This window comes from Triticum aestivum, chromosome 1B (assembly GCF_018294505.1).
Source record: "Triticum aestivum cultivar Chinese Spring chromosome 1B, IWGSC CS RefSeq v2.1, whole genome shotgun sequence".
Lineage (NCBI taxonomy): Eukaryota > Viridiplantae > Streptophyta > Magnoliopsida > Poales > Poaceae > Triticum > Triticum aestivum.
This window is the reverse complement of record NC_057795.1, coordinates 182,775,601-182,798,177: the sequence shown is the minus strand read 5'-3', so window position 1 is coordinate 182,798,177 and position 22,577 is coordinate 182,775,601. Positions and strand designations below refer to the sequence as shown.

Genomic DNA, 22,577 nt, shown 5'->3' with positions numbered 1-22,577 from the left:
AAAGTCACCAGCGAGCGGCTCGCCCAACTTGAGGGTGCTCAGATTGTGGCAGAAGAGAGGCTCAAGGCCATTGAGGATGCACAAGGTGTTGCCAACACACAACTACAGGAAATCTTGTTATGTTTGGACGAGCTGCGGACTACACCCCCCGTCAACAATAACGCTGTTCCTCACAATTCCACGGGTGTTGCCGCTACTTCGCGAGCTCGACGTGTGCCCATGGGTCATCCACAGCACCCCGCTACTGCCACCGATGCTGCCACCATAAACCAGCACCCACAAATTCCTCCTCGCGTCCACGAGCGACATGGGGACAACTATGAGGATTATTCTGGTGACACCGAGGACGACCAAATGGTCAACCACCACAATGACCGTGCTCATCGACAACTGCGTTTCAACCGTCAAGGTATGGCACGAGGTCCACACAGGTATGATGTTCGAGATTACGACCACTCTAGTGCTAAAATTAAATTTACTATGCCTGCTTTCAATGGTAAATATAATCCATACATTTATCTTGATTGGGAACTTTCAGTTGAACAAAAAATTTCATGTCATGATATTCCTGAGAACCAAAGAGTTAGGGCAGCCACTAGTGAATTTACAAACTTTGCTTCTATGTGGTGGAGTGAATATTGTCGTATTAATGTGAATTATATACCTGCTACTTGGGATGCTTTAAAATGAGCTATGCGACAATGTTATGTTCCTTCATATTATGCTCGTGATAAACTAAATGAATTGCAACGTTTAAAACAAGGTAGTAGTTCTGTAGAGGATTATTATCAAGAATTGCAAATTGGCTTAGTACTATGTGGATTAGTTGAAACCGAAGATGCTATGATGGCAAGATTTTTAGGTGGTTTGAATCATGATATTCAGGATATCTTGGACTGTAAGGAGTACAATTCTATTACTCGTTTGTTTCATTTTGCTTGCAAAGCTGAAAGGGAAGTACAGGGACGACACAACAAGGGACGAGGTAATTTTTCCGCAGGTCGTCGCACATCATGGACACCCACTCCTACTGTTCCGTCCATTACCGAGGCAACACCACCTATGTTGCACAATGGTGCACACCCATCAAGTTCAAAATCAGCTCCACAATCATCTGAGGCTTCGAAAGCAATATCTCTAGCACTCACCACCTCGTCTGGACGCACAAGGGACATGAAGTGTCATATATGTAAGGATGGCAGGCACTTGATGAAGGACTGCCCAAATAAACGAACATTCATTGTGCGGGAAGACGGTGAGTACTCCTCTGCTAGTGATTTGGATGAAGATACACGCGCTATGCTTGCCACTAATAATGCAGGTGACATTAAGGAGCATGACACAGAGGAGATACATATTAATGCTGAGATGGCCGATCAGTACCCATGTCTTGTAACCATGCGAGTACTTAGTGCCCAGGTGGGGCATACTGAGATGCCTCAACGCCATAATATTTTTCAAACCAAGTTTGTTGTCAAAGGGCATTCCGTTCGTGTGATCATTGATGGTGGAAGCTGCAATAATTTGGCGAGTATTGAGATGGTAGAGAAGCTTGGCCTCACCACTACAAGACACCCACATCCATATTACATCCAATGGTTCAACGACTATGGTAAGTTAAAGGTACCGCGTCGTGTGAGAGTACATTTTACACTTGGTTCATATCATGATTTTTTTGACTGTGATGTTGTACCTATGCAAGCTTGTTCTTTATTGTTAGGTCGACCATGGCAATATGATAATAGTGTTACCCATCATGGTAGAACAAATTCATATACTCTTGTGCTTGAAGGAAAAACCATTAACTTGCTTCCTATGACACCTAATGAAATTATAAATGATGAGAAAGCTAAATCAACAGACCGTACAATGCATAGTATGCTTGCTTTCAATTCTGAAAAATTTCCATTGAGTGTCTCAACATCTGATCTAAACATATCACATGCTCAAATAGTTCATTTGCGTCCCCATAATTCATACATGGACTCTGTGTGGGATAAAACTTTTCATGATCTTCCTAAGAAAATATTTACAATTTTATCACATCCTCATGAGCTAACGCCTTCGGAACAACATATATATGTTGCATCTACTTTTGCTTTTCTCTATGATGTGTTCCAGATAGGTGAAAGCCGAGGACGACTTTGTTTTCAAGAAAGGGAGGATGATGTGAACATAACTGACACAATTGCACCTGGACCTATGACTAGAATGTATATGAGAGAAATAAATGGCCAGGTATTATCGCTCCTTTGTATATATAATTTAAGTGACGAGAATATGACATTACACTCACGTTTGAATTTACTTGTACTTAGGAGAAAAGGGATCAGAGAATTAGAAGATGAAGATTATTGTACGTTAAAACCAACGGCAGTATCATCTGTTGCATGTGTCACTTCTAGAGGGCCAACTGATGCATCATGCATGCTACATGCAACAAGACCAAGGCATAATTCGGTTTTGACTACATGGATCAATCAAATCAACGTGGTGGCCAAGGATTTTTCTTTTGGCGCCCTAATACAACTTTGGGCCATCACGGGAGTTTGGCCTCCGTATGGCCCGGTCGTGGCTGATTCTTCCACGTCGGTTGCTCGAGATCAACAGAAGCGACGGCCGTTCCTTAATAAATAGTTAGCCTACTTTAGGGTTTAGACTCGGGTTTTGTTTAGAGAAGTTTAGCTATTGCTACTTTCATTTGTCTTCGCTCGTAGCGGCTAGTGCGACCGTGAAGACATCTATCGAAACCCCAATTTGAGATCTATTCATCTAGCATATCCGTAATTTCAGATTGCTTGGCTATTATTTTCTTACATGTTCTTCGATTTGCTTGCAGGAAAAATCCTTCGTGGATAGGTCGATCGCGCCGTTGGCTCGGTCGATAACACCGTGGAGTTGGTTCAGCGATTGCCGTGGATATCAGTCATGTACGGTTCTCCCTGTACGGTTGGTAGCCGGATCGTGAGGGTCAAGTCCCACCCAAAATCGTAGTTATCTCCCTCTCATCGAAAGATCGGGCCCAAGTTCACATCACTTCCTCCCCAAACTCCATTGTTGCTCCAAAAGCTTATTTTTGCCCGATCTCTCTCCCTAGCCAACCAATCTTGTTGATTTTCTTGGGATTGGTTGAGAGGGCCCCAATCTACGCTTCCACCAAGAGAAATTTGATTGTCCCCACTAATCCCTTGCGGATCTTGTTACTCTTGGGTGTTTGAGCATCCTAGACGGTTGAGGTCACCTCGGATCCACATTCCATTATGGTGAAGCTTCATGATGGTGTTGGGAACCTCCAATTCGGTTGTGGAGATTGCCCCAACCTTGTTTGTAAAGGTCCAGTTGCCGCCTTCAAGGGCACCGCTAGTGGGATCACGACATCTTGCATTGTGTGAGGGCGTGAGGAGAATATGGTGGCCCTAGTGGCTTCTTGGGAAGCATTGCGCATCCACACCACTCCAATGGAGACATACTTCCCTTCAAAGGGAAGGAACTTCGATAACACATCCTCGTCTCCATTGGCTCCACTTGTGGTTACTTCTTACCTTTACTTTGTGCAAGCTATATTTGTGTTGTATCCTCTGTGTGCTTGTGTTGTTGTTGTTGCTAGCATCATATAGGTTGCTCATATAGTTGCACTTCTAGTCAACCTTTTTGTTGCTAAACCTAACTTGTTAAAAAAAGCTAAAAATTGGTAGTTGCCTATTCATCCCCCTCTAGTCAACCATATCGATCTTTCACCAACAAACTCACCACAAAAAAAAGATTACATCAAATAGAACTCCAAGAACATCGAGGAGAACATTGTATTGAAGATCAAAGAGAGAGAAGAAGTCATCTAGCTACTGGCTATGGACCCGTAGGTCTGTGGTAAACTACTCACACATCATCGAAAGGGCAGCAAGGTTGATGTAGAAGCCCTCCGTGATCGATCTCCCCTTCGACAGAGTACCGGAAAAGGCCTCCAGATGGGATCATAGAAGAACAGAAACTTGCGGCAGCGAAAAAATTATTTTGGGTGGCTCTTGTTGGTTTCCAGATTTTAGAGAATCTATAGAGCTAGAATTGGGTCAGATGGAGCCTCGAGGGACCCACGAGGTACAAGGGCGCCCCCACAGGACGTGCCCTAGTGCTTTGCTGTCTACTCTTTCGCCTTCTGGTTTCCTCCCAAAGCTTCCAGGGTCTCTTATGTCCAGAAAAAAAACATCAAAAAGTTTTGTGGCATTTGGACTTTGTTGGTACTGATTTCGTGGAAAACCAAAAACATATAAAAAACAATAACTGGCACTTGGCACTAAGTTAATAGGTTAGTCCCAAAAAATGATATATAATTGCATATAAAAATCCAAGATTGAAACTATAATAGCATGGAACAATGAAAAAATATAGATACGTTGGAGATGAATCAAGTGTTTTGAAGCTCAATGTGCCGAAGTACAACCTCATTACAATTTATTCAAATAATATTGCCATATCTTGATGTAGACGTGGTAGTGGCCTCTCCAAGATTTAGCTTTTGCAAGCCCAAACCGGCGAGATCATTGTGGCGGTTGGTCAGGAGCCCATCCTTGTCTCCAGTTGGAGAAGCTGATGTTCATGTAGGCGAACGTGTCTTGAAGGGACTCGGCAAGGTTGCACATATCATGGATAGAGCCTTGGAGAATGTAGAGGTCCGTATAGGTGGTGTAGGCTTCTTGTTGTGGTTGCTCTTATGGATGCTCCTCCTCTTTGTTGGTGGCAAATTCATCTTCATCTACTTGTTCAGGTTCTTGGCCTTCTTGGTCAAAAGTTGCATCTCCTTCTTGTGGTACATAATGCAATTGTCTATTTTCTATGGAGAAACATTTAGGCATAGGAGTAGGCAACAAGTACCCAACACCTGGAATTTTAATGCAATGACGACCATGGCTAACTACTACCATTCCAGCGCTAGTAAGAAGACGGATGTTAACAAGGTTGTTACCGACAATGGGGGCGAAGGTGATTCTATTTGAGGCCAAGGGAGTTAACCGATATGGTGATCACTCCTCCACATGCGATATCTCCTTGTGCATGGTTTGGTTGATGCACAAGGTGTAGCAAAAGTAGTTCCCCTAAGTTCGGCAAATAACCGACGTCAAGGTTAGCTACTTGGCTGCTTTCCCGAGAATTAGCATATTCTTGTCATTCACCTTAGAAACTTCTCCTCGTGCATACGCACTTATGCCGTGTCCAAATGAAGTAGAAGCTCCTGCATTTTTGAATTAGAAATGGCAAGCAGTAAATAACCTAAACGGCAATGTGACATGACAAGATCTTTTTTAGTACAAACTCTATCATGGCAACTTTTCTTTGTTGTTTCTTGAATTTATGTGGTGATGGAAATTTATATTACACATACATGGCAACTTTTGAGCAAAGCATATGAAACTCATTTACAAACCACATGGATTTTTTACTTCCCTTTTTGTTTCTACAATTTAGAATCTGCATGACAATTTTCACATTAACTTCACTACAATTTTTGTAATACATCTTATCATGGGGGAAACAATACTTACTGAACAAAGCATGTGCAAAACAACCCACATAAGTTGCCCTTACACTCGATAACTTTTCATTTAACCTCTTTTTCATGTTTTTCTTCCGATCGAGCAGGTTTCTTTTCACTTACCGATATAAGAGGTTGTACGTGTGTTCTCTGTTGTCAATGTGTTCATCATCCTAGTCCCCGTACCTGCATTTCTTTGTTAGTTCTTAGTCCAACATTTCCTCCTATCTCCAAAAGTGACGCTTTACTAGTTGTCGTCCAAGCTTTTTTCTTTTTTCTTTTTGAAAAAATATATGTGGTGATGGCAATTTATGTTGTACATGTTGGAAATATGCCCTAGAGGCAATAATAAAAGCATTATTATTATATTTCCTTGTTCATGATAATTGTCTTTATTCATGCTATAATTGTGTTATCCGGAAATTGTAATACATGTGTGAATAACAGACACCAACATGTCCCTAGTGAGCCTCTAGTTGACTAGCTCGTTGATCAACAGATAGTCATGGTTTCCTAACTATGGACACTGGATGTCATTGATAACGAGATCACATCATTGGGAGAATGATGTGATGGACAAGACCCAATCCTAAACATAGCACAAGATCGTATAGTTCGTTTGCTAGAGTTTTCCAATGTCAAAGTATCTTTTCCTTAGACCATGAGATCGTGTAACTCCCGGATACCGTAGGAGTGCTTTGGGTATGACAAACGTCACAATGTAACTGGGTGACTATCAAGGTAGACTACGGGTATCTCCGAAAGTGTCTGTTGGGTGACATGGATCAAGACTGGGATTTGTCACTCCGTATGACGGAGAGGTATCACTGGGCCCACTCGGTAATGCATCATCATAATGAACTCAGAGTGACCAAGTGTCTGGTCACGGGATCATGCATTACGGTACGAGTAAAGTGACTTGCCGGTAACGAGATTGAACGAGGTATTGGGATACTGACGATCGAATCTCGGGCAAGTAACATATCGATAGACAAAGGGAATAGCGTATGGGTTGATTGAATCCTCGACATCGTGGTTCATCCGATGAGATCATCATGGAGCATGTGGGAGCCAACATGGGTATCCAGATCCCGCTGTTGGTTATTGACCGGAGAGTCGTCTCGGTCATGTCTGCTTGTCTCCCGAACCCGTAGGGTCTACACACTTAAGGTTCGGTGACGCTAGGGTTATCAAGATATGTATATGCAGAAACCCGAATGTTGTTCGGAGTCCCGGATGAGATCCCGGACGTCACGAGGAGTTCCGGAATGGTCCGGAGGTAAAGAATTATATATAGGAAGTGCTATTTCGGGCATCGGGACAAGTTTCGGGGTTATCGGTATTGTACCGGGACCACCGGAAGGGTCCCGGGGGTCCACCGGCTGGGGCCACCTGTCCCGGGGGGCCACATGGGCTGTAGGGGGTGCGCCTTGGCCTAGATGGGCCAAGGGCACCAGCCCCTATAGGCCCATGCGCCTAGGGTTTCCACCATGGAAGAGTCCATGTGGTGGAAGGCACCCCTAGGTGCCTTGGGGGGGAGGGAAACCTCCCCTTGGCCGCCGCCCCCCCTAGTAGATCTCATCTACTAGGGCCGGCGCCCCCCCATGGCACCCCTATATATAGTGGGGGGAGAGGAGGGATTTTACACCAGCCCCTGGCGCCTCCACCCCCCCCGTTACGTCTCTCCCTCGTAGTCTCGGCGAAGCCCTGCTGCTGTGACGCCCTGCATCCACCACCACGCCGTCGTGCTGCTGGATCTTCATCAACCTCTCCTTTCCCCTTGCTGGATCAAGAAGGAGGAGACGTCTCCCGTCCCATACGTGTGTTGAACGCGGAGGTGCCGTCCGTTCGGTGCTGGTCATCGGTGATTTGGATCACGTCGAGGACGACTACATCATCACCGTTCTTTTAAACGCTTCCGTGCGCGATCTACAAAGGTATGTAGATGCATCTAATCACTCGTTGCTATATGAACTCCTAGATGATCTTGGTGAAACGAGTAGGAAATTTTTTGTTTTCTGCAACGTTCCCCAACAGTAGCATCATGAGCTACGTCTATGCGTAGTTCTTCTTGCGCGAGTAGAACACAATTTGTTGTGGGCGTAGATTTGTCAACTTTCTTGCCGTTACTAGTCCTTTCTTGCTTCAGCGGTATTGTGGGATGAAGCGGCCCGGACCAACCTTACACGTACGCTTACGTGAGACCGGTTCCACCGACTAACATGCACTAGTTGCATAAGGTGGCTGGCGGGTGTCTGTCTCTCCTACTTTAGTTGGAGCGGAATCGATGAACAGGGTCCTTATGAAGGGTAAATAGAAGTTGACAAATCACGTTGTGGCTTTAACGTAGGTAAGAAGACGTTCTTGCTAGAACCCTAATTCAGCCATGTAAAACTTGCAACAACAATTAGAGGACGTCTAACTTGTTTTTGCAGGAAGTGGTTTGTGATATGATATGGCCAAAGTTGTGATGAATGATGAATGATCTATATGTGATGTATGAGATGTTCATGCTATTGTAATAGGATTCACGACTTGCATGTCCATGAGTATGACAACCGGCAGGAGCCATAGGAGTTGTCTTTATTCTTTTAATGACCTGCGTGTCATCGAGAAACGCCATGTAAATTACTTTACTTTATTGCTAAACGCGTTAGCCATAGTAGTAGAAGTAATAGTTGGCGAGCAACTTCATGGAGACACGATGATGGAGATCATGATGATGAAGATCATGGTGTCAAGCCGGTGACAAGATGATCATGGAGCCCCAAGATGGAGATCAAAGGAGCTATGTGATATTGGCCATATCATGTCACGTTTATTTTTTGATTGCATGTGATGTTTATCATGTTTTGCATCTTGTTTACTTAGAACGACGGTAGTAAATAAGATGATCCCTCACAATAATTTCAAGAAGTGTTCCCCCTAACTGTGCACCGTTGCGACAGTTCGCTGTTTCAAAACACCACGTGATGATCGGGTGTTTTATTCAGACGTTCACATACAACGGGTGTAAGACAGATTTACACATGCAAACACTTAGGTTGACTTGACGAGCCTAGCATGTACAGACATGGCCTCGGAACACGGAAGACCGAAAGGTCGAGCATGAGTCGTATAGAAGATACGATCAACATGAAGATGTTCACCGATGTTGACTAGTCCGTCTCACGTGATGATCGGACGCGGTCTAGTTAACTCGGATCATGTAATACTTAGATGACTGGAGGGATGTCTAATCTAAGTGGGAGTTCACTAATAATTTGATTAGTTGAACTTAATTATCATGAACTTAGTCTAAAATCTTTGCAATATGTCTTGTAGATCAAATGGCCAATGTAGTCCTCAACTTCAACGCGTTCCTAGAGAAAACTAAGCTGAAAGACGATGGCAGCAACTATACGGACTGGGTCCGGAACCTGAGGATCATCCTCATAGCTGCCAAGAAAGATTATGTCCTACAAGCACCGCTTGGTGACGCACCCGTTCTCCCTGCAGAACAAGATGTTATGAACGCTTGGCAGGCACGTTCCGATGACTACTCCCTCGTTCAGTGCGGCATGCTTTACAGCCTAGAGCCGGGGCTCCAAAAGCGTTTTGAGAGACATGGAGCATATGAGATGTTCGAAGAGCTGAAAATGGTTTTCCAAGCTCATGCCCGGGTCGAGAGATATGAAGTCTCCGACAAATTCTTCAGCTGTAAGATGGAGGAAAACAGTTCTGTCAGTGAGCACATACTCACTATGTCTGGGTTGCATAACCGCTTGACTCAGCTGGGAGTTAATCTCCCGGATGATGCGGTCATTGACAGAATCCTCCAGTCGCTTCCACCAAGCTACAAGAGCTTTGTGATGAACTTCAATATGCAGGGGATGGAAAAGACCATTCCTGAAGTATTTGCTATGCTGAAATCAGCAGAGGTAGAAGTCAAGAAGGAACATCAAGTGTTGATGGTCAATAAAACAACTAAGTTCAAGAAAGGCAAGGGTAAAAAGAACTTCAAGAAGGACGGCAAGGAGGTTGCCGTGCCCGGCAAGCAAGCTGCCGGGAAGAAGCCAAAGAATGGACCCAAGCCCGAGACTGAGTGCTTTTATTGCAAGGGAAGCGGTCACTGGAAGCGGAACTGCCCTAAGTACTTAGCGGATAAGAAGGCCGGCAAAACAAAAGGTATATGTGATATACATGTAATTGATGTGTACCTTACTAGTGCCCGTAGTAGCTCCTGGGTATTTGATACCGGTGCAGTTGCTCACATTTGTAACTCAAAGCAGGGGCTGCGGAATAAGCGGAAACTGGCAAAGGACGAGGTGACGATGCGCGTCGGGAATGGTTCCAAGGTCAATGTGGTTGCCGTCGGCACGCTACCTCTGCATCTCCCTTCGGGATTAGTTTTAAACCTTAATAATTGTTATTTAGTGCCAGCTTTGAGCACGAACATTGTATCGGGATCTCGTTTAATTCGAGATGGCTACTCTTTTAAATCTGAGAATAATGGTTGTTCCATTTTTATGAGAGATATGTTTTATGGTCATGCTCCTATGGTGAATGGTTTATTCTTTATGAATCTCGAACGTGATGCTACACATGTTCATAATGTGAGTACCAAAAGAAGTAAGGTTGATAATGATAGTCCCACATACCTGTGGCACTGCCGCCTTGGTCACATAGGTGTCAAACGCATGAAGAAGCTCCATGCTGATGGACTTTTAGAGTCTCTTGATTATGAATCATTTGACACATGCGAACCATGCCTTATGGGTAAAATGACCAAGACTCCGTTCTCAGGAACAATGGAGCGAGCAACCGACTTATTGGAAATCATACATACTGATGTGTGCGGTCCAATGAGTGTTGAGGCTCGCGGTGGCTATCGTTATGTTCTCACCCTCACTGATGATTTAAGTAGGTATGGGTATATCTACTTAATGAAACACAAGTTTGAAACCTTTGAAAAGTTCAAGGAATTTCAGAGTGAGGTTGAAAATCAACGTGACAGGAAAATCAAGTTTCTACGATCAGATCGTGGAGGAGAATACTTGAGTCACGAGTTTGGGGCACACTTAAGAAAATGTGGAATAGTTTCACAACTCACGCCGCCTGGAACACCTCAGCGTAATGGTGTGTCCGAACGTCGTAATCGCACTCTGTTAGATATGGTGCGATCTATGATGTCTCTTACCGATTTACCGCTTTCTTTTTGGGGCTATGCTTTAGAGACTGCCGCATTCACTTTAAATAGGGCTCCGTCGAAATCCGTTGAGACGACACCGTATGAATTATGGTTTGGGAAGAAACCTAAACTGTCGTTTCTAAAAGTTTGGGGATGCGATGCTTATGTCAAGAAACTTCAACCTGAAAAGCTCGAACCCAAGTCGGAAAAATGCGTCTTCATAGGATACCCAAAAGAAACTATTGGGTACACCTTCTACCTCAGATCCGAAGGCAAGATCTTTGTTGCCAAGAATGGGTCCTTTCTGGAGAAAGAGTTTCTCTCAAAAGAAGTAAGTGGGAGGAAAGTAGAGCTTGATGAAGTATTACCTCTTGAACCGGAAAATGGCGCAACTCAAGAAAATGTTCCTGAGGTGCCTGCACCGACTAGAGAGGAAGTTAATGACAATGATCAAGATACTTCTGATCAAGCCCCTACTGAAATTCGAAGGTCCACAAGGACACATTCCGCACCAGAGTGGTACGGCAACCCTGTCTTGGAAATCATGCTGTTAGACAACGGTGAACCTTCGAACTATGAAGAAGCGATGGCGGGCCCGGATTCCGACAAATGGCTAGAAGCCATGAAATCCGAGATAGGATCCATGTATGAAAACAAAGTATGGACTTTGACTGACTTGCCCGTTGAGCGGCGAGCCATAGAAAATAAATGGATCTTTAAGAAGAAGACAGACGCGGATGGTAATGTGACCATCTATAAAGCTCGGCTTGTCGCTAAGGGTTATCGGCAAGTTCAAGGGGTTGACTACGATGAGACTTTCTCACCGGTAGCGAAGCTGAAGTCCGTCTGAATCATGTTAGCAATTGCCGCATTCTATGATTACGAAATATGGCAAATGGACGTCAAAACGGCATTCCTTAATGGTTTCCTTAAGGAAGAATTGTATATGATGCAGCCGGAAGGTTTTGTCGATCCTAAGAATGCTGACAAAGTGTGCAAGCTTCAACGCTCGATTTATGGGCTGGTGCAAGCATCTCGGAGTTGGAACATTCGCTTTGATGAGATGATCAAAGCGTTTGGGTTTACACAGACTTATGGAGAAGCCTGCGTTTACAAGAAAGTGAGTGGGAGCTCTGTAGCATTTCTTATATTATATGTAGATGACATACTTTTGATGGGAAATGATATAGAACTCTTGGACAGCATCAAGGCCTACTTGAATAAAAGTTTTTCAACGAAGGACCTTGGAGAAGCTGCTTATATATTAGGCATCAAAATCTATAGAGATAGATCGAGACGCCTCATAGGTCTTTCACAAAGCACATACCTTGATAAGATATTGAAGAAGTTCAATATGGATCAATCCAAAAAGGGGTTCTTGCCTGTGTTACAAGGTATGAAATTGAGCTCGGCTCAATGTCCGACTACGGCAGAAGATATAGAAGAGATGAGCGTCATCCCCTATGCCTCAGCCATAGGTTCTATTATGTATGCCATGCTGTGTACCAGACCTGATGTTAACCTTGCCGTCAGTTTGGTAGGAAGGTACCAAAGTAATCCCGGCAAGGAACACTGGACAGCGGTCAAGAATATCCTGAAGTACCTGAAAAGGACTAAGGAAATGTTTCTCGTTTATGGAGGTGACGAAGAGCTCGTCGTAAAGGGTTACGTCGACGCTAGCTTCGACACAGATCTGGATGACTCTAAGTCACAAACTGGATACGTGTATATTTTGAATGGTGGGGCAGTAAGCTGGTGCAGTTGCAAGCAAAGCGTCGTGGCGGTATCTACATGTGAAGCGGAGTACATGGCAGCCTCGGAGGCAGCACATGAAGCAATATGGGTGAAGGAGTTCATCACCGACCTAGGAGTCACACCCAATGCGTCGGGGCCGATCAAGCTCTTCTGTGACAACACTGGAGCTATTGCACTTGCCAAGGAGCCCAGGTTTCACAAGAAGACAAGGCACATCAAGCGTCGCTTCAACTCCATTCGTGAAAATGTTCAAGATGGAGACATAGAGATTTGTAAAGTACATACGGACCTGAATATAGCAGATCCGTTGACTAAACCTCTCCCTAGAGCAAAACATGATCAACACCAGAATTCCATGGGTGTTCGATTCATCACAATGTAACTAGATTATTGACTCTAGTGCAAGTGGGAGACTGTTGGAAATATGCCCTAGAGGCAATAATAAAAGCATTATTATTATATTTCCTTGTTCATGATAATTGTCTTTATTCATGCTATAATTGTGTTATCCGGAAATCGTAATACATGTGTGAATAACAGACACCAACATGTCCCTAGTGAGCCTCTAGTTGACTAGCTCGTTGATCAACAGATAGTCATGGTTTCCTGACTATGGACACTGGATGTCATTGATAACGAGATCACATCATTGGGAGAATGATGTGATGGACAAGACCCAATCCTAAACATAGCACAAGATCGTATAGTTCGTTTGCTAGAGTTTTCCAATGTCAAAGTATCTTTTCCTTAGACCATGAGATCGTGTAACTCCCGGATACCGTAGGAGTGCTTTGGGTATGCCAAACGTCACAACGTAACTGGGTGACTATAAAGGTAGACTACGGGTATCTCCGAAAGTGTCTGTTGGGTGACATGGATCAAGACTGGGATTTGTCACTCCGTATGATGGAGAGGTATCACTGGGCCCACTCGGTAATGCATCATCATAATGAGCTCAGAGTGACCAAGTGTCTGGTCACGGGATCATGCATTACGGTACGAGTAAAGTGACTTGCCGGTAACGAGATTGAACGAGGTATTGGGATACTGACGATCGAATCTCGGACAAGTAACATATCGATAGACAAAGGGAATAGCGTACGGGATTGATTGAATCCTCGACATCGTGGTTCATCCGATGAGATCATCGTGGAGCATGTGGGAGCCAACATGGGTATCCAGATCCCGCTGTTGGTTATTGACCGGAGAGTCGTCTCGGTCATGTCTGCTTGTCTCCCGAACCCGTAGGGTCTACACACTTAAGGTTCGGTGACGCTAGGGTTATGAAGATATGTATATGCAGAAACCCGAATGTTGTTCGGAGTCCGGGATGAGATCCCGGACGTCACGAGGAGTTCCGGAATGGTCCGTAGGTAAAGAATTATATATAGGAAGTGCTATTTCGGGCATCGGGACAAGTTTCGGGGTTATCGGTATTGTACCGGGACCATCGGAAGGGTCCCGGGGGTCCACCGGGTGGGGCCACCTGTCCCGGGGGGCCACATGGGCTGTAGGGGGTGCGCCTTGGCCTAGATGGGCCAAGGGCACCAGCCCCTATAGGCCCATGCGCCTAGGGTTTCCACCATGGAAGAGTCCATGTGGTGGAAGGCACCCCTAGGTGCCTTGGGGGGGAGGGAAACCTCCCCTTGGCCGCCGCCCCCCCTAGTAGATCTCATCTACTAGGGCAGGCGCTCCCCCCCCCATGGCACCCCTATATATAGTGGGGGAGAGGAGGGATTTTACACCAGCCCCTGGCGCCTCCACCCCCCCCCCCCCCCCGTTACGTCTCTCCCTCGTAGTCTCGGCGAAGCCCTGCTGCTGTGACGCCCTGCATCCACCACCACGCCGTCGTGCTGCTGGATCTTCATCAACCTCTCCTTTCCCCTTGCTGGATCAATAAGGAGGAGACGTCTCCCGTCCCGTACGTGTGTTGAACGCGGAGGTGCCGTCCGTTCGGCGCTGGTCATCGGTGATTTGGATCACGTCGAGTACGACTACATCATCACCGTTCTTTTGAACGCTTCCGTGCGCGATCTACAAAGGTATGTAGATGCATCTAATCACTCGTTGCTAGATGAACTCCTAGAGGATCTTGGTGAAACGAGTAGGAAAATTTTTGTTTTCTGCAACGTTCCCCAACAGTACATACATGCCAACTTCCGAACAAACCACATGGAAATTATGAACAAACCACATGGGAACTACTACCTCCTTGGTTTCTGCAAGTTGAAATTTACATGGCAATTATAAGAGAAAGTTCACTGCATTTTTAGTACTTACACCCTATCATGGGAAAAAGTGCTTACTAGACAAGAAAAGTGTAAGACAAGCCACATAAGTTGCCCTTACACTCAGTAACTCTCATTTAAACCTCTTTTCCTATATTTTTTGTGCGAGCAGAATTGTTGTTACTTACCGGTGTAATAGGATGTAGATGTGTTCCCCATTGTCAGCGCGAGCATCATCTAGTCACTGCTCTTGCATTCTTCGTAAGTTCTTAGTCCACCCTTCTTCCCCTGATATCCAAAAGTGATCTTTTACTAGTTACTGTTCAAGCTTTGTTTTTTAGTTTTTTTAAATAATATGTGATGATGGTATTTAATGTTATACTTGCATGGCAACTTGTGAACAAACCACATGGCAACCTATGACCACACTACATGACAACTTTGCCTTTCCTTTTTTGGTTTCCTGCAATATTGTTGAAATTTACATGGCAATTATGAGATCAAGTTCACTGCATTTTTTAGTATTTACATCCTATACTCGAATACAACCCACATAAGTTGCCATTTACACTCGATAACTTTATTTAACCTTGTTTTTATATCCTTTTGCATGCGACCAGATTTTTGTCTTAGCACATAAGAGGTTGATGGCCTATCTCCCATCGTCAGCTAGCTGACGCCGTGTGCCAGCTCCTGTTCCTGCATTTTTATTTTGTAAGTTTCCAGTGCATCTTTTTACGGTTTTTGCATTGCTCGGCAGTGATCTTTACCTATTTTTTACTGCTATATCGTTTTTGTATCCGCCTCTTTTATTGCATACCTTGAATTTCTCCTGTTACTTGATGTTGGTGTCCTGGATGTGGAGTATAGTTAGTTTCTTCCGGTATAGATTGCCATGGAACTCCTGATGGTGTGGTTGTATTGAAAGCCCCTGTAAAATATATTTTTTGGTTTTCACGTTAGAAGCCAACAATTATACATAATGGCACCTGCTAGATGGGGCATATATGGTTATAAGTTATTGTCAACTTTTACTCAAACCATCAATCAATTACCACCTTATTTCTACAAGCATGGAAATTCTTTCTTCACATGGCAAGCTTTTTTTAAAGAATTTGCAGTTCATGAGTAGTTCATACGTATCTCTGCATATTGCTACGACTGTGGCAACAACGGTCCAGCTAAATTAGTTCGTCATAGTCTAGTGCATCCCATGTGGTGCTCGAATCGATCAGAATAACCATAGATTAGACCCATCTCCGGGATCCATTTGTTTCTCGTCTTTTTTGTTTCCTATATAGAATGAACAAAACACCACAGCTAATTTAGCAGGTCTTCATCCCAGAATGATGTCAAACCATGGTGCCATAGGAGGGCATGATTTGCAAAAAAAAGGCACTCCTTTTCCACACTTCATAGTTATGCTTATTTTGATTCCTTTTCATTTTCATGAACGGCAATCCGCGCATATAGAGCATGGGAAAGGCAACAAATGTAACATGACAAATTATCTTTATCATCCCACATGACATTTTTTTGCATCAGAAACTCATGAGGATCCCATGGCAACCCATGGAGATGCTCCATGCCATTTTGTTTTGCATGCATTGTGGACAAACATTGTTTCTTGGTTACATGCCAATTACTAGCAAACATAGATGGGAATTAAAATTAAAATGACATGGCAACTTTTGTGCCAACAGGGTTGGCAAGTATCACTAAAATGACGTGGCAGATAGACACATCAACTCATGGCAATTTTTTCTTGGCTATCAGGGTGGCAAATACAGCTAAAATGTCACGCAATTAACTACAAATAGACATGGCAATTTTTTTTTCAATTTCTAACTGGAGTTGGTGCGGGTGTCTTATATGTTTTTTGATGCTCAATGATTTGTTTTTCATGTTTTTTGTCCCAACATATATGGAAGCAACCGAAATTCGAGCCAACATTTTGAGTGTAGTTTCTCTCATATCCAACCATGGTGTGCAACCAAAATTGCAAAAACAAAAACTGAACACACATGGCAATTCTTACTCAGTGCACAGATCCAGCTAGTATGCATCTGGATTTGTGGTTGGCAACAATAGAATCAACTTGTTGGCAAGAATTACAGGGAAGGGCAAGGGTACGACCCGATACGTGGATGAACTAACCTTCAAACCAGCAGATTGTTGCTTGTTTTTGTCTAGACGTGGCTAGGGTTCTCGTGTTCTTGCCATGGCAATTTGAGAGGAGGGGATTGGGGGTGATCGAACTGAGGGGAGTGGGGAGCTGGAGCTGCGGGTGGAAGAGGGGTTTCGAGATATTGTTTGGGCAATATTTGTTACTGTGGGGGGACCCACCTAGCCAGACTTGGATTCGCGTTTGCGCTCATGTGGGTGGTTGGATCGTGCATGCGGTTGTCTGGTAGTAGGCCCAAACAAGGACGTGCGGGCTGGCTGTTGATAGGAACTAACGTCTCGTTCGGCATGGCCAGCGTACACACCGCACGTTCGGTGAATATTAACGTCTTTTTTTCCAGCCTATGGGTATTCGTTATAACAAGGACCCTGATATCTGCCATACGTATGGCACGAACGCATGGCAACTCCGAACTTCTTTATGGCAAGTCTAGTGACCGTGATGACAGCTTTAGTTGTGAAGCATGACGATTTTTTTATGGCAACTTTCAGTTTTTTTTAGGGTTTGCTTTTTCTTGTGGGATGAAAACTTTAGTTGTAAAAAACTTCAGAGCGAAGTGTTTCATGTTAGATGTGAGACACTTATCATTTGGATACTTTATACCCGTCCCGTTTCCAAAACTGCGTACACAGGTTTTTCTCTGTGAATTCCTTGCAGAGATCTGTGTGTAGCCGCGTTGATCCAAAACTTCATCTGTTGGAGACGGTGTTGCGTACTTGCATGTACATGGGGACGGCGCATAGTGTGTGGCAGATCGACTTGCACTGTGCTTAGCCGGGCAAGAGCCCACAGGAAGTTGCGTCGCCAAAAGGCACTGACAGATAGACACGACGAAGAGAGAGGGACCGAAAGTCGAGCGGCTTTCCGGTAAAGTCTGGGCAGGTTCCTCCAACATTTTGGCTCTTGTTGGCTGGGTTGCTCTTCTCCCTTGCTTTTCACAGCGGATGCTGCGGCTTGCTCATGCGTAGAAAGACTGACAGCAGCACAGTGACTGGTGATTCGCCAACAAAACAATAATAATTGGGATAATGCATCTTCTATCTGAGTGCTTCGACCGTTTTCTCCAAAAGCATAAGCAACTAAACACCACGAAGATTAAGCAGGAGGCGAGGGCCCTTCCTCTCCTATTCCAAGGCTGCATCTGCTGTAACCTGTAGGCTTTCACCTGCATTGCACCCGGCCTTGTCCCCTGCTGCATGGCTCCTATATGCAGCTCAGCAGCTGCCGCCGGAGTCCACAGGACCACAGCCACCTGCTGTTGCGTTGGCCGCAAGATCCTCCGGAGATTGCATTTGGTGGTCTCGCCGGAACAATCATTAGTGCCGTAGTTGACGCCAGGGAAACTTTCTGGCGTACTCCTTGTGCTCGCGTCCTTTTCGACGCGGTGGGGGCGTGCCCAGCGCCCACGTCCTGTTCGGCAGAATTCCCCACCGGAGGTCCTCAGGCCGAAGCCTGGTTGGTCGGCCATGGCTGCCTGCTTCTTTTGCGGTGCAGTGCGTGCGAGGGCGCCATGCTGCAGGACCTGTGCCGTGGTGGTCTCCAAGGGTTGCGTCCGCGTTAAGCGAGAGGTGTCAGGCTGGCGTGACGCTCCTTTGCTCCGCCAGTCCGTCTCGCCCGCGATACTCTGCCCAATTGCCAATCTTCACCGAGGCTGTACATGTTCGGTCCAGCTCTCTGCTTCACTCATTGAGTTCTCACACCGGAACGCAAGGCCCTGGCACGCAAGGCCATGAATGAAAAAGACATGACCGTCGTGCTAAAACAGAATGGATATTATTATCTCCGGTTCCGGGCAACTGGCCAACGGCCGCAGGGCCGCAGCACGACTTGTTTGAGGATCTCTGTGAAAGTAGGAGATGTGGTGCCATTATCGATGGATTGTTGGATGATTGGTGGACATACAGGCAGGCTAGTCTAACATGGGTGGGTCAGGCAGACAACTTCACCATGGTGAGGAGCATAGCCCCAGACCTCCGGCCCGGCGCAAACTAGCCGTTCTCAACAGAGGAGCATGTGCAAGGGTTTACTTGTATGGATTGGGCAGGAGTGGTCTCCGGAATGGAGGCCCCCACTGGTATGGAAGGTGTGCTCAAACCTGAGAAAGTGCATCAGCATTTTGCAGGTACGGTTATCAGTTGGTAAATCCAAGAAATGGGAGTCAGAGAGTGGCACAGATGATTTTCTTTTCTTTGTTGCCATGCTGTTTTTTGTTTGGACTAGTGGCAAACTAGAAGGAGGACGAGGCTACTTGCATGTTCCACGCTTCCACACAAACACACTAGGGTTCATAGGCTGCATATGATCTGAGAAACTCTTTTGTTCATAGGTTGCAGACGATCAGATGGTTTAACAATTCATTTTTCATCACCTTCCTGCAGGATCATTGCTGGAATTTATGAACTTCCCAAGGTTTTCTGATGCATCGAGGACGGGGGGTCCTCCTTTCCGAATGAAAAAGGTTATCTGATAATTTCATACGATCTGTTTCAGCTGTGCCTTCCACGTCGGAGTTTGTTACCTTTAATGTACACCCTTCGTAAAGAAGTCATCTAAATGCTCTTATATTTCTTTATAGAGGAAATATTTTTTCTGGATTCCTTCCCCGAGATCTTTCCACTCAATTTTATAAATCCCGGTGAGTTGAAGTTTCCTTCTAATCTCTCCTTTGATACCTCAAGGTGATAACGGAGCCAGACGAGGACAACCAGCTCATTTTCATCTTCAACATCCTCAGATATCTTATGTTCATAAGTGTTACGCCTAATAACAGATAGAACTAGATTTTATCCGCAAGGCATTTAGCTAGGGTAGTAAAGAAGCTCATGAAACGGTCGTAAAGGAACTATTTCTTGCCTCACCCAAGCACGCTACTGGATCGGCCCATTACTGTAGCAACGGTGTTAATTTTTTCCCTGTGTGGTTTTCTAATCCGGTTTTCACTGTTTGCAGCAGTTTTCGTTGGTTTCTTTTCTAATTTTTTGGTTTTCACTGGTTTTCTTTCTTTTTTCTTTTTTTCACATGTCTACATTTTTAATACACATTCTATATTTTTTGTATACATCAGAAACATTTTTTATACACGTTTAATATTTTTTAAATACATTACATTTTTCGAATATATATTTGATATCTAACTTTTTCATACACATTATATATTTTCCGTATGTATATAATTTTTTTTATACATGTTTAATAATTTCCAAATACATGATTAACGTTTTCCAAATACATGTTTTTGAATATATATTTTCCAATACGTGTTAATATTTACATGTTGAAAACATTTTTCCGAATGATGCAATTGTTCTTTTTTTAAACTATAAGAACATTTGTTTACATTGCATAAACATTTTTTTAAATGTCATAAACATATTTTTGAAACTTCTGATTTTAAAAAGAAAATTGAAATTTCTTTTTGAATGGCAAGATTTTTTTGAATTACGTTTTTCTTTTACATTGTATAAGATATTCGAAAAATGTCATGTATATATTTTTAAATGCAATCAACATTTTTTTGAATTACACTAACAAAAATTTACACTGTGCTAACATTTTTTTAATCCGCGGTGGCCATTTTTAAAGAATTTAAGCACATTAAGTTTTTGAAATATACATGTCGTGGTTATTTCTTTGACAATATGTATAGGGGTGTGTATGGATGAGCATCGTATCTACCAAAAGATGAAGGTGTGAGTACACACAAGGAATTTAGTCAGGTTCGGACCCTTTGCTCTAGAGGTAATACCCTACTCGTGTGTATGGTGCTCCTGCTCTTGCATGTAGGCTTATAAGTATGTTCAACCCTCAGCCCGGTGCTCCTCTATCGGCTTATATACAATGCGTGAGGAGGGGTGTCATAACCGGTAGGTATTCATCCTGGTAGTAGCGGCCATGCACGACCAATTGTTTCCCCGCCATAACTTAGTAGTAACAGGCTCAATTAACTAGATACACCGCCATTGGTAATGATCACACTTAATGCGTAGTGGAGGTCGTGTTCAACACCCCCAGTGGCTGACTAACTGCTAGCCTTCCATGACCAATTGGAGATTCTTGTCCGACTGGAGGAAAATATGCCTGGGGCTGGTGTCGACTAGAAGACGATCCCTTGTTAGGCCATCATGTGGACTCCAATCTTAATGGGCCTGGGCCTTATGTCATTTTGGGCCTCCCTAGAGTGCATATTCTAACCAGTAGTGTCGGTCGTGTGAAGACTGGGGTCCCACGCATCTGTCTCACATGGTCATGGCAGCCCATCAATGGGTGTGCACGGGCTGGTTGGCCGTGCACTATAAATGTGTGCCCCTCCAGAGGTGGAATTTAGATCTTCATCAAGGGTTGAGGCTGGGAAAACCCATCTTCGGTGTAGGTGTGGTCATCTCACTACGAGTAGGTAATTCAAGGATGGCCGCGTCCCCAGCAAACTACAACATCAAAAAGCAACACATGCTGCCACCTTGTCGTCCGACAACGTGCTGGCATGCAGGCTTTGCCAAAATCCCTGCTCAAGATGCAGATCTTTGTGAAGACTCTCACTGGCAAGACCATCACACTTGGGGGAAAACTTTTGACACCATCAACAATGTGAAGGCCAAGATCTACCCAGCAAGGATCTACTTCCCGAGAACACACTTTGTATCACTTGCCTCCCGTGGAAGCCCGAGGACCTCCCATCGACCAGTCGCTGGCAGGCGTGGTGATGAGATTGCTTAGGGCTACATTGACCTAGACCTTTAGCGTCCATGCACGATGGAAGGCAAGTTGCATGCGCGATGGCTCACTGCGGCATGCACGCCACTTGGCGGGGCATGCAATACTGATGGGCGTGAAGTCAACAAAGCTGCCCTGATGGGACATGCGTCCGCTCCCGACATTACGTCTTGTCGCCACGTGCCTCTCGCATTTCCTACGTTAGGTGCTCCACTGTACACCCACCTTATTTACTGCTTTGTAGCTACTATGGCAACCCCTTATGACTATAAAACAAGGCGTAGGTTTCCTAGATTAGGGTCGGACACTTGGTAGTTTTGGACTCCCAGGAAGTTGACACCCACTAGACCAACATTGCTTCCTAGTCCCGGTTATGACAGCCCTCACTTGTATGGATAGCGTTGTTTAGCATTTATATTTTGAAAGGCAGATTGTTTGTTGGTATGCTTAAGTATTGATTTCTTTATGTCAAACTATAGACTATTGCTTTGAATCACTCGGATCTAAATATTCATACCATAAAAGAAGGATTACATGATGAACATGTTAGGTAGCATTCCACATTCAAATTCTTGTTTTTATCATTTACCTACTTGAGGACGAGTACGAATTAAGCTTGGGGATGCTTGATACGTCTCCAACGTATCTATAATTTTTGATTCCATGTTATTATAGTATCAATCTTAGATGTTTTATATGCAGTTATATATCATTTTTTGGGACTAACCTATTAACCTAGTGCCCAGTGCTAGTTGTTGTTTTTTGCTTGACCAGAAGGAACCTAGGTTCAGAATAAGACCTGAAGAGCCACAAGGAAGCGACAAGTTTGGGAGCCCCCCAGGCTCGTGGACCCCTCATGGCACCTCTTGACCTAATTCCACCTCTATGCATTATGAGGGCCACTTATGGAATTAATTTGAAGGATGATAATACTTGAAACTATGCATTATGCCTAGCTTGGGCTGTAAAACAATAATGCTAGTTGAGAGGCAACCCAATATT

General features: G+C 44.4%; 1 long non-coding RNA gene across 1 annotated transcript; it reads right to left on the bottom strand.

Annotated features, from left to right (window-relative positions):
• Positions 1-4,422: 4,422 nt before the first annotated feature.
• Positions 4,423-16,990, bottom strand: LOC123089247 (uncharacterized). The gene is made up of 4 exons (XR_006442244.1): positions 16,838-16,990; positions 15,501-15,611; positions 14,869-14,968; positions 4,423-5,227 (listed from the first exon to the last, which is right to left on the bottom strand). It is a non-coding gene; the product is annotated as an uncharacterized lncRNA (long non-coding RNA).
• Positions 16,991-22,577: the final 5,587 nt, after the last annotated feature.